Source organism: Aplidium turbinatum, chromosome 6 (assembly GCF_918807975.1).
Source record: "Aplidium turbinatum chromosome 6, kaAplTurb1.1, whole genome shotgun sequence".
NCBI lineage: Eukaryota > Metazoa > Chordata > Ascidiacea > Aplousobranchia > Polyclinidae > Aplidium > Aplidium turbinatum.
This window is the reverse complement of record NC_137477.1, coordinates 18,071,619-18,085,516: the sequence shown is the minus strand read 5'-3', so window position 1 is coordinate 18,085,516 and position 13,898 is coordinate 18,071,619.

Sequence of the window (13,898 nt, the reverse complement as noted above, 5' to 3'; positions counted from 1 at the left end):
AAACAGTGGTTTAAATACATTTAGGTTTAAAATCAACTTTGAAAGTGATTTCAGCTATCTGCCGCCTGCACCCATGTTTTTAAATGCACAAAAAGGCCAAGTGACGTTCAAAATGTACAAAAATCCAGCAACGTGAAAATCGATTGTGCTAGAGGGCTGGTTCTTGACTTAAAATACTCGGAGGGTTTATATCAGCTAGAACAAAACTTATAATTGTACCACATCATCACAAATTGGCAAAATCCACATTTTAGCTAAAAGATTGACTCAAATATAGTGAAAACTTCTGCCAATGTTAAAGTGGCATGCATGATTGCATTATGTCACACTAGTAACAATACCGTCAACTGGGGTAACTACGACAATGGGGGTAACAATGACTGCAATAAAATAGGTCTAGGCCTACTACTGCTGCTGTGATTAATATTGAACATTCTGTAAATATTCTATGTTGAATTTGTACAGCACTGCGTTCTTTTAAATGGGTGCAAAATAGCATATTTGCATATTCAATGGTATGATATTGCAAGGTGCTTGTTTGATTTTCTAATTTCTTGTCTTTAAATACAATTTCTTTTTTTTTAAATTCGTTTTGTTATCATTGAAGCCCCAGTGAGAAGATTTAATGATAAGCTGTTGCAAAATATTCACATCTCATAGTTACCCCAACATTGAGGTAACTATGATAATTTTTTGAAGTTTTAAAAAAGGCAGTGGCTATTTGACCGGCTCCGGTCTTTGAATCCGAAACACTATTTGACCGGTCATGACGTCACTACATAAGCACTTTTTTCTTTTTCTCTTTCAAAGCAAAAGACGATAAGCGCCTTAAGTTTTAAATTCAACACGTTTTTTTCAACTGAATCCGTGGCGCATACGTAACGTCTCGGGCTGCCATTCTAGAGGGAATGAGTTCGATTATATCCGGAAGTGTTCTTTTTTTTTTAACTAATTTTTGAAAGTGGAAAGTTGTCTTGAAGGGTTGGTTGAGATGATGATTTGAAACTTGACTGATTGTTGTGCGACAATGAGAATGGATTTAATTTTTAACTTCGGACTTCAGCGAAACGTAATCTTACAGCCTATTAGAAGGTGTGATTTTTTCAGAGAATTTGTGCTAAAAAATGAAAAGAATTTGTTAAAAATAAAGACTAGAAAAAACTTTTTTAATTCGTTTTGAAACTTTTTTATTCACTTGTTGATTCATTCATATCAGTTTGTATCCTTTTGTAGTTAAAAAAAAAGAAAAAAAAAAGAACGCTTGCGGATAGTATCGAACTCATTCCCTCTAAAATGGCAGCCCGAGACGTTACGTATGCGCCACGGACTCAGTTGAAGAAAACGTGTTGAATTTAAAACTTAAGGCGCTTATCGTCTTTTGCTTTGAAAGAGAAAAAGAAAAAAGTGCTTTTGTAGTGACGTCATAACCGGTCAAATAGTGTTTCAGATTCAAAGACCGGAGCCGGTCAAATAGCCACTGCCTTTAAAAAAATACAAAGAAATTTTAAAAAAATTAAAATTTTTATTTTAGCTGATAGGCAAGACCCTAAATGTCATATATTCAGAAGTTTATGGATTTCCAATCGGTATTTAAATTTTTACATCATAAAACATTAAGAATATTATCGTAGTTACCCCATTTGACGGTACACAAAATAAATTGAATGAACTAAAAAAATGTAATGAAATTGAAATACCATCTTTTGCTTTCAAAATCACTCAACGATTGTAATTCTTCCATAACATGCTACCAGTGATCAATTGGCCAATTTACTTGAAACTTACGTAGTAGGAGGTTTAATCTTAGTAGTATTAATTTACTGCATATCAATCTCTCAAATTTAGAGGCCCTAGGCTTCAGCCTTTCCAGTCTAATGGTAAATCCGTCACTGATTAGGTAAATTGTTAGCGACATGGTTGATGAATTTGAAAATCATACACTGAAAAATGCCTGTTCAACATTACTTGGATGTGAAGCACTTTTCAGTAAAATGGTTAGAATTAAATCCAAATATCACAACCTATAACAAGACCTACTGTACTACATCTTTTAATTATCCCTCGTTTTGGGAAACATATTAAAAGTAATAAACAACACCAAGTTTCACAGTAATTTGCTTTTTTATAAAAATTTAGGTTTTGAATTTGGCCCCATGCTGAAAAAGGTTGAGAACAACTGGTCTACCCAAGCTGTGGACCAAAAAACGTCGATTAATTTACTTTATTTTACGACTGTTTGCGTTTTTTCTCTTTCCGGCAAATTCTGATTGGTGAAATCGCCGTTACTGTATTCTGCAACTTCTGATTTGTCTCATGAATGAGTCATGATTCATTTCAGGGTTGTCAGACAGCTTTTGAGAAAAAGAGCCAAACAATGTCGAAAAAAGGGCCAAACTGGGTAAAAAAGAGCCAAATTGTTCAATAATGTTAATAACGTTTAAGTTATTTTGGCAGCCGATTGTAGCATCGAATAGACAGCGATAGACACGTGTTTCGCCCATGAGGCTGGGCTCATCAGTATCGCACCGTATTCTTGCCACTTGAGTAATCGACCGCCGCTTTACCAGTCAGTTTAACTCTTATCTTTGTGGAAAGAAAGAGCCAACAAAACCAGCAGGTGCCTGGGGTGGGTTATGTGAAGAAAGGCGTTCTTCCCGGCTATCAGCACAAGGCTGATTACTCACTAGCACAGCGAGCAGCAGTAACGCTTCGCTAACCAGAACGGTGTAGCTTCCACGCTAGCCATAAAGACCTCCAATTAAACGTTTAAGTTATTTTGGCAGCCGATTGTAGCATCGAATAGACAGCGATAGACACGTGTTTCGCCCATGAGGCTGGGCTCATCAGTATCGCACCGTATTCTTGCCACTTGAGTAATCGACCGCCGCTTTACCAGTCAGTTTAACTCTTATCTTTGTGGAAAGAAAGAGCCAACAAAACCAGCAGGTGCCTGGGGTGGGTTATGTGAAGAAAGGCGTTCTTCCCGGCTATCAGCACAAGGCTGATTACTCACTAGCACAGCGAGCAGCAGTAACGCTTCGCTAACCAGAACGGTGTAGCTTCCACGCTAGCCATAAAGACCTCCAATTAAACGTTTAAGTTATTTTGGCAGCCGATTGTAGCATCGAATAGACAGCGATAGACACGTGTTTCGCCCATGAGGCTGGGCTCATCAGTATCGCACCGTATTCTTGCCACTTGAGTAATCGACCGCCGCTTTACCAGTCAGTTTAACTCTTATCTTTGTGGAAAGAAAGAGCCAACAAAACCAGCAGGTGCCTGGGGTGGGTTATGTGAAGAAAGGCGTTCTTCCCGGCTATCAGCACAAGGCTGATTACTCACTAGCACAGCGAGCAGCAGTAACGCTTCGCTAACCAGAACGGTGTAGCTTCCACGCTAGCCATAAAGACCTCCAATTAAACGTTTAAGTTATTTTGGCAGCCGATTGTAGCATCGAATAGACAGCGATAGACACGTGTTTCGCCCATGAGGCTGGGCTCATCAGTATCGCACCGTATTCTTGCCACTTGAGTAATCGACCGCCGCTTTACCAGTCAGTTTAACTCTTATCTTTGTGGAAAGAAAGAGCCAACAAAACCAGCAGGTGCCTGGGGTGGGTTATGTGAAGAAAGGCGTTCTTCCCGGCTATCAGCACAAGGCTGATTACTCACTAGCACAGCGAGCAGCAGTAACGCTTCGCTAACCAGAACGGTGTAGCTTCCACGCTAGCCATAAAGACCTCCAATTAAACGTTTAAGTTATTTTGGCAGCCGATTGTAGCATCGAATAGACAGCGATAGACACGTGTTTCGCCCATGAGGCTGGGCTCATCAGTATCGCACCGTATTCTTGCCACTTGAGTAATCGACCGCCGCTTTACCAGTCAGTTTAACTCTTATCTTTGTGGAAAGAAAGAGCCAACAAAACCAGCAGGTGCCTGGGGTGGGTTATGTGAAGAAAGGCGTTCTTCCCGGCTATCAGCACAAGGCTGATTACTCACTAGCACAGCGAGCAGCAGTAACGCTTCGCTAACCAGAACGGTGTAGCTTCCACGCTAGCCATAAAGACCTCCAATTAAACGTTTAAGTTATTTTGGCAGCCGATTGTAGCATCGAATAGACAGCGATAGACATGTGTTTCGCCCATGAAACTGTTTTTGTTTTATTTTTTGCTATTTGTTTTTTGGGTTTTGTGGCCGTGCTAACTACTGATATAGCCTACTACATAATTTTTCATTCAGGCACGTTTTAAACCTTTGAAGGTTTTGCCACCTTTTCCCGTTCGTTAACGTGCTGGTAGGTTTATATCGATTTTTGTAGTTAGTATCTTTTTCGTCCCGGACGCGTTAATGACGAAAAATAAAATGATTGATTGATTGATTGAACGGCCACAAAAATGCGTAGCCTAACGATTGAATCGTAAAGTAGTCTAACTAAAGGTTTGAGAACAAGACGTCTCTGCGGCTGCTTGGGCGGACCATAAATGGAGTTCTGAATGGAAGTCAAGCGCCACCAAACTCTATTCGTTCATCCCCGACGCCGACACACGCCCAATCGGCCTAAGACTACCAAGACAGGACGCCGGGCTTTTCCGCTCAACCATGCACCAATGGAGAATGGCCTCTTCCTCCTTCTGTGAATGTGGTGCCGAGGAACAGACCGCAGACCACATCATCAATGGCTGTTCCATCTTCAAGCCACCTAACGGAGTGGAAGGTCTGTGTGTCATGGATGACGAAACCAAAGACTGGCTGCTCTCTAGCCTTCCAGTGTAGTCCGGGAACATCGTGAATCTGGGGTGGTAAAAGGATAGACACTCGGCCCCAGAGGCTCACACGACGACGACGTCATATTTTAAACTGATTGTCCTGCTTTATAATAATAATCGTGTTTTTATTTGCGCCCATTGCGATAACATACAGTAGCCTACACTGCGATCACAGATGCGATACAACAGACAACAGGAAGCAGCGAAGTGACATTTAGTCTTCGAGTCAGCTGTTCCCCTTATTTTGGCTTGCCATTAAGTGTCGTTACCGAGACACAGCCGCGTTCTTTCGAACGCCGCGCAGACGTTCTCGGCTATCTGGTATCATGCACGGTATAACGTCCGCGTTTTGTCTCTTCTACCTTTTTCTAGATCTCTGCTATGTTTGTCATATACTGTTTTTTCGTTGTGATGTTCAGAATTAAAAACAAACTAAACGGCCACAAAAATGCGTAGCCTAACGATTGAGTCACTTCAGGTTAGAATTTAGCTTAAAAAAAAGCACACCTCTTGGAAGTATCGAACTCATATCCTTGTGAGTAAGAACCAGACGCAGACCGCATGCGCCACTGAATCACTTGGTGAAGACAGTTGAATTTAGTTATATATTCAGCTTTTTTCAGCAACAGCGCGCATGCGCACTAAAAGCGACGTAAAGACTAGAAAAAAGGCATGGAACGGCTGTATTTACGGCGCCGTAAACGCAGCCACTTCCTTGATAGTATGTGCCAATTGCTTCCAAAAATAGCCAAATATTGAAAACAAAGGGCCAAGGGGCCAAACAATTTTTTTGGGGGCCAACTACCTCTAAAAAGGGCCAAATTCCACAAATTTGGCCCCAAAAGGGCCAATCTGGCAAGCCTGATTCATTTTGCTTTCAAATTTTTTTATTTAATGCCAGGATTGCCAGATTTTAAATTGTAAAAAAAGCCAAACCTTCATAAAAAAAAAGCCAAACATTAAACTAAATAAGGCCAAAAACCAGCCAAACAAGTCACTTGTAAAAACCAAGTTTGATAGGTAATCTCACGTTGCGTTCTAACAGTTTGTATTTCATTAAAAAAAAGCAACAGGAGCTGGTAATTAGTTCTGATTTTAGCTGTTGCAGTATGCTACCCTTTGCATTTGCAACAATTATGGGTGCTGGTTAAGCATCGGCCGCCTTGGTCAGTGACGTCATGAAAATGTGTGACGTCATGCAAAAAAACGCAACTACTTCTAGGAAGGGTGCAAAAACGCGGAATAGAAAAAAAAAGCGGAATGGCTATTGATTTTTAAATATTTGTAGGGAATAGTGCCTAAAGCTTTCTCATTTCTGCCGCGGAATGGAAGAAAAAGTGGAATAGCTATTGATTTTTAAATATTTGTAGGGAATAGTGCCTTCAGCTTTCTCATTTCTGCTGTTTTCTCATTTCTGCTTAGATCGTTGGAAAGCACGATGCTTCATCTACCCGAATGAATTAATTGCCAAGGCGATTCGATCATTGTTCATCATAAGCCACCACCCGTTTACTGTGATCGGTGAATAGTGCCTCCACCAAATATGCTGTAGCTTTCTCATTTCTGCTCGGATTTTAACAATTTTCCTATCGTTGGAAAGCATGATGCCTCATCTACCCGAATGGATTAATTGCCAGTCTAAAGTAGGCATTACATTTATGTAGCGTTAACTTAAACTTTACTATTTTGTACCAATTCTTAGCAATTCAATTTTTAAAATAAAAATACCAAACCAACACAAATTAAAAGAGTATGTCTTGCTTTATTAAACTAACAACTTTCACGTTTATATGTTATCTACAAAACGAGAAATCGTTGTTCAAACGTAACCGCTCGACGAAGCTTTTTACCAAAATAATGCAAACACAAAGCGATCAATTTCGAGTGTTCATTATACGCCGCCCACAGTTTGCTGTGATCAGTGAATACTGCCTTCACCAAATATGCTGTAGCTTTCTCATTTCTGCGCGGATTTGAGAAATTTTACCATCGTTGGAAAGCACGATACTGCATCTATCCGAATTCATTGGTTGCAAGTTTAAAGTATGCATTATATTGATGTAGTGCTAATTTAAATTTTACTATTTTGTACCAATTCTCAGCAATTCAATTTTTACAATAAAAATATCAAACCAACACAAATCAAAAGAATATGTCTTGCTTTATTCACCTAACAACTTTCACGTTTATATTTTATCTACAAAACGAGAAATCGTTGTTCAAACGTAACCGCTCGACGAAGCTTTTCAAGGCGATTCGATCGTGGTTCAGTATAAGCCGCCCACAGTTTGCTGTGATCAGTGAATACTGCCTCCACCAAGTATGCTGTAGCTTTCTCATTTCTGCTCGGATTCTAACAATTTTACTATCGTTGGATGGCATTATGCTTTATCTACCCGAATGGATTAATTGCCAATCTAAAGTATGCATTGTATTTATGTAGCGTTAACTTAAACTTTACTATTTTGTACCAATTCTCAGCAATTCATTTTTTACAATAAAAATATCAAACCAACACAAATTAAAAGAGTATGTCTTGGTTTATTCATATGTTAACTTTTAAATTTATATCTAATCCACAAAACGAGCAATCGTTGTTCAAACGTAACCGCTCGACGAAGCTTTTTTCCAATGCATTTTTCAAGGCGATTCGATCGTGGTTCAGTATAAGCCGCCCACAGTTTCATGTGATCGATGAATACTGCCTCCACCAAATATGCTGTAGCTTTCTCATTTCTGCTCGGATTTTAACAATTTTACTATCGTTGGATGGCATTATGCTTCATCTACCCGAATGGTTTAATTGCCAGTCTAAAGTATGCATTATATTTATGTAGCGCTAACTTAAACTTTACTATTTTGTACCAATTCTCAGCAATTCATTTTTACAATAAAAATACCAAACCACACAAATTAAAAGAGTATGTCTTGCTTTATTCACCTAATAACTTTCACGTTTATATGTTATCCACAAAACGAGAAATCGTTGTTCAAACGTAACCGCTCGACGAAGCTTTTTTCCAATGCATTTTTCAAGGCGATTCGATCGTGGTTCAGCATAAGCCGCCAACAGTTTGCTGTGATCGGTGAATACTGCCTCCACCAAGTATGCTGTAGCTTTCTCATTTCTGCTCGGATTTTAACAATTTTCCTATTGTTGGATGGCATTATGCTTCATCTACCCGAATGGATTAATTGCTAGTCTAAAGTAGGCATTGTATTTATGTAGCGTTAACTTAAACTTTACTATTTTGTACCAATTCTCAGCAATTCAATTTTTACAATAAAAATACCAAACTAACACAAATCAAAAGAGTATGTCTTGCTTTATTTATATGTTAACTTTTACATTTATATCTAATCCACAAAACGAACAATCTTTGTTCAAACGTAACCGCTCGACGAAGATTTTTTCCAATGCATTTTTCAAGGCGATTCGATCGTGGTTCAGTATAAGCCGCCCACAGTTTCATGTGATCGATGAATACTGCCTCCACCAAATATGCTGTAGCTTTCTCATTTCTGCTCGGATTTTAACAATATTCTTATCGTTGGAAAGCATGATGCCTCACCTACCCGAATAGATTAATTGTTAGTCTAAAGTAAGCATTATATTTATGCAGTACTAACTTAAACTTTACTATTTTGTACCAAATCTCAGCAATTCATTTTTTTTAATAAAAATATCAAACCAACACAAATTAAAAGAGTATGTCTTGGTTTATTTATATGTTAACTTTCACATTTATATCTAATCCACAAAACGAACAATCGTTGTTCAAACGTAACCGCTCGACGAAGCTTTTTTCCAATGCATTTTTCAAGGCGATTAGATCGTGGTTCAGTATAAGCCGCCCACAGTTTGCTGTGATCGATGAATACTGCCTCCACCAAGTATGCTGTAGCTTTCTCATTTCTGCTCGGATTCTAACAATTTTACTATCGTTGGATGGCATTATGCTTCATCTACCCGAATGGATTAATTGCCAATCTAAAGTATGCATTATATTTATGGAGCGTTAACTTAAACTTTACTATTTTGTACCAATTCTCAGCAATTCATTTTTTACAATAAAAATACCAAACCAACACAAATTAAAAGAGTACGTCTTGGTTTATTCATATGTTAACTTTTACATTTATATCTAATCCACAAAACGAGCAATCTTTGTTCAAACGTAACCGCTCGACAAAGCTTTTTACCAAAACAATGCAAACACAAAGCGATCAATTTCGAGTGTTCATTATACGCCGCCCACAGTTTGATGTGATCAGCGAATACTGCCTCCACCAAGTATGCTGTAGCTTTCTCATTTCTGCTCGGATTCTAACAATTTTACTATCGTTGGATGGCATTATGCTTCATCTACCCGAATGGATTAATTGCCAATCTAAAGTATGTGACTTTGGCCACTTTTGTATGATGTTAATCCACTTTTTATCGTTTATTACAGGATATTAGTTGTGTTAGTGATCCATTTTCTTCAAATTTGGCTTGATGGAGTGCAGATTAATATTTCAAAAATTGACATGCCAGAAATACAAACGGAAACCAGGTGCCAGGCCATATATTAGTTGTACATTTTCGTTCGATTAACTTGATATTTGATACATAATCACGAGTGCTGATTGTTAAAAGTATTTTAAAAACTCTAAAAGGGGCCAGTGACACCCGTTTTTGGGGTTGGCAATGAGCATGTCTTGAAAAAAGATTACTGCTTATAGTTTTTTTTAAAACACTGGAGTGAAAACCACTTATAGTTTTTTTTTTTTTTTTTTATACTCTACGCATGGACCAAATGACTTCAAACTTGGTAATATGTAAGGGCTCTTGATAGCCCTCAATATCGGTCATAATTAAAGTTTTCTCCCAGAACCATTGTAAAATTAAAGTAAGCGGTGTCTCATAATTGGACCAAAGTCACCCCATTTTACTTCTCGTATTAAAATAGGCGATGTTAAACTGCTTCTAGACGTAAAATTTGATGCTGTTAAGACTACTGATTTCTGCATCATTAAAAGGTTTCTATTGTTTAATCTTGAAAACTGGTGTTGCTGCGTTTGGCTAAATGTGTAGCCTACTATTTTTGCTTGACCAACTGAATCTTGACTTCAAAAACTGCGTAGGCCAAGCACATTGATCCAACATGTCTGGAATACTTAAAAATGTTCAAGCAAGATTCAATTAAAGGGAATTAGTAAACACTTTTTGCCTATTGTCTGCTTATGGATATCATTGCTTAAGTCTGTTTGCAGTTCATGGTGTTGTCCAAATGTCATATCACTTTCGGAGTAATTGATGTTATAATAGTGAAGTTTAAGTTAGCACATAAATATACTGTATACCTTGGACATGCAACCAATTGATTCGGGTAGATGCAGTATCGTGCTTTCCAACGTCAGTAAAATTGTCAAAAAAGCTTCATCGAGCGGTTACGTTTGAACAACGATTGCTCGTTTTGTGGATTAGATATAAACGTGAAAGTTAACAGATGAATAAAAGAAGACATTTGTGTTGATTTGGTATTTTTATTGTAAAAAATGAATTGCTGAGAATTGGTACAAAATAGTAAAGTTTAAGTTAGCGCTACATAAATATAATGCATACTTTAGATTGGCAATTAATCCATTCGGGTAGATGAAGCATAATGTCATCCAACGATAGTAAACCTGTTAAAATCCGAGCAGAAATGAGAAAGCTACAGCATATTTAGTGGAGGCAGTATTCACTGATCACAGCAAACCGTGGGCGCTTATACTGAACCACGATCGAATCGCCTTGAAAAATGCATTGGAAAAAAGCTTCGTCGAGCGGTTACGTTTGAACAACGATTGTTCGTTTTGTGGATTAGATATAAATGTGAAAGTTAACATATAATTGAACCAAGACATACTCTTTTAATTTGTGTTGGTTTGATATTTTTATTGTAAAAAATGAATTGCTGAGAATTGGTACAAAATAGTAAAGTTTAAGTTAATGCTACATAAATATAATGCATACTTTAGACTGGCAATTAATCCATTCGGGTAGGTGAGGCATCATGCTTTCCAACAATAGGAATATTGTTAAAATCTGAGCAGAAATGAGAAAGCTACAGCATATTTAGTGGAGGCAGTATTTACTGATCACAGCAAACTGTGGGCGGCTTATACTGAACCACGATCGAATCGCCTTGAAAAATGCATTGGAAAAAAGCTTCGTCGAGCGGTTACGTTTGAACAACGATTGTTCGTTTTGTGGATTAGATATAAATGTGAAAGTTAACATATAATTGAACCAAGACATACTCTTTTAATTTGTGTTGGTTTGATATTTTCATTGTAAAAATGAATTGCTGAGAATTGGTACAAAATAGTAAAGTTTAAGTTAATGCTACATAAATATAATGCATACTTTAGACTGGCAATTAATCCATTCGGGTAGGTGAGGCATCATGCTTTCCAACGATAGAAATATTGTTAAAATCCGAGCAGAAATGAGAAAGCTACAGCATATTTAGTGGAGGCAGTATTTACTGATCACAGCAAACTGTGGGCGGCTTATACTGAACCACGATCGAATCGCCTTGAAAAATGCATTGGAAAAAAGCTTCGTCGAGCGGTTACGTTTGAACAACGATTGTTCGTTTTGTTGATTAGATATAGATGTGAAAGTTAACATATGAATAAACCAAGACATACTCTTTTAATTTGTGTTGGTTTGATATTTTTATTGTAAAAAATGAATTGCTGAGAATTGGTACAAAATAGTAAAGTTTAAGTTAACGCTACATAAATGTAATGCCTACTTTAGACTGGCAATTAATCCATTCGGGTAGGTGAGGCATCATGCTTTCCAACGATAGGAATATTGTTAAAATCCGAGCAGAAATGAGAAAGCTACAGCATTTTTGGTGGAGGCAGTATTCATCGATCACATGAAACTGTGGGCGGCTTATACTGAACCACGATCGAATCGCCTTGAAAAATGCATTGGAAAAAAGCTTCGTCGAGCGGTTACGTTTGAACAACGATTTCTCGTTTTGTAGATAACATATAAACGTGAAAGTTGTTAGGTGAATAAACCAAGACATATTCTTTTAAGTTGTGTTGATTTGGTATTTTTAGTGTAAAAAATGAATTGCTGAGAATTGGTACAAAATAGTAAAGTTTAAGTTAACGCTACATAAATATAATGCTTACTTTAGACTGGCAATTAAACCATTCGGGTAGATGAAGCATAATGCCATCCAACGATAGTAAAATTGTTAAACTCCGAGCAGAAATGAGAAAGCTACAGCATATTTGGTGGAGGCAGTATTCATCGATCACATGAAACTGTGGGCGGCTTTTACTGAACCACGATCGAATCGCCTTGAAAAATGCATTGGAAAAAAGCTTCGTCGAGCGGTTACGTTTGAACAACGATTGTTCGTTTTGTGGATTAGATATAAATGTGAAAGTTAACATATAAATAAACCAAGACATATTCTTTTAATTTGTGTTGGTTTGATATTTTTATTGTAAAAAATGAATTGCTGAGAATTGGTACAAAATAGTAAAGTTTAAGTTAACGCTACATAAATATAAATGCATACTTTAGATTGGCAATTAATCCATTCGGGTAGATAAAGCATAATGCCATCCAACGATAGGAAAATTGTTAGAATCCGAGCAGAAATGAGAAAGCTACAGCATACTTGGTGGAAGCAGTATTCACCGATCACAGCAAACTGTGGGCGGCTTATACGGAACCACGATCGAATCGCCTTGAAAAATGCATTGAAAAAAAGCTTCGTCGAGCGGTTACGTTTGAACAACGATTTCTCGTTTTGTAGATAACATATAAACGTGAAAGTTGTTAGGTGAATAAAGCAAGACATACTCTTTTAATTTGTGTTGGTTTGGTATTTTTATTGTAAAAAATGAATTGCTGAGAATTGGTACAAAATAGTAAAGTTTAATTTAGCGCTACATAAATATAATGCATACTTTTGACTGGCACATAAACCATTCGGGTAGATGAAGCATAATGCCATCCAACGATAGTAAAATTGTTAAAATCCGAGCAGAAATGAGAAAGCTACAGCATATTTGGTGGAGGCAGTATTCACTGATCACATCAAACTGTGGGCGGCGTGTAATGAACACTCGAAATTGATCGCTTTGTGTTTGCATTGTTTTGGTAAAAAGCTTCGTCGAGCGGTTACGTTTGAACAACGATTTCTCGTTTTGTAGATAACATATAAACGTGAAATTTGTTAGGTTAATAAAGCAAGACATACTCTTTTAATTTGTGTTGGTTTGGTATTTTTATTTTAAAAATTGAATTGCTAAGAATTGGTACAAAGTAGTAAAGTTTAAGTTAACGCTACATAAATGTAATGCCTACTTTAGACTGGCAATTAATTTATTCGGGTAGATGAGGCATCATGCTTTCCAACGATGGTAAAATTGTTAAAATCCGAGCAGAAATGAGAAAGCTCCAGCATATTTGGTGGAGGCACTATTCACCGATCACAGCAAACGGGTGGTGGCTTATGATGAACAATGATCAAATCGCCTTGGCAATTGATTCATTCGGGTAGATGAAGCATCGTGCTTTCCAACGATCTAAGCAGAAATGAGAAAGCTGGAGGCACTATAAGCAGAAATGAGAAAGCTTTAGGCACTATTCCCTACAAATATTTAAAAATCAATAGCCATTCCGCTTTTTCTTCTATTCCTCGTTTTTGCACCCTTCCTAAAAGTAGTTGCGTTTTTTTGCATGACGTCACACATTTTTATGACGTCATTGACCAAGGCGGCCGATGCTTAACCAGCACCCAATTATGTCTTGGAAATGATCAATTGCATTAATAGAGCTGTGGCATGCGACAGACAATGCTAGTTTCAGCTCAATCTTCTTTCTTTTTGCTTTTTCAGAATCAAGTGCAGTAGCTGCAAGCGTATCAAATAATAAAGAATTTTGAGCTTGTACTGGAAGTTTACGTTTATGCTTCGTTGTCTTTTCATGGTTATTAAAATTACTTTTCTTTGGGACAATGGTTGCTTGGCATAACTTGCAAAAAGCATCACCTGTGCGCAGGCCCGTAGCCAGCCGGGGCCAGGGGGGCCTTGCCCCCCCTCTGAAAAAAAATTTGCCCCCCTGG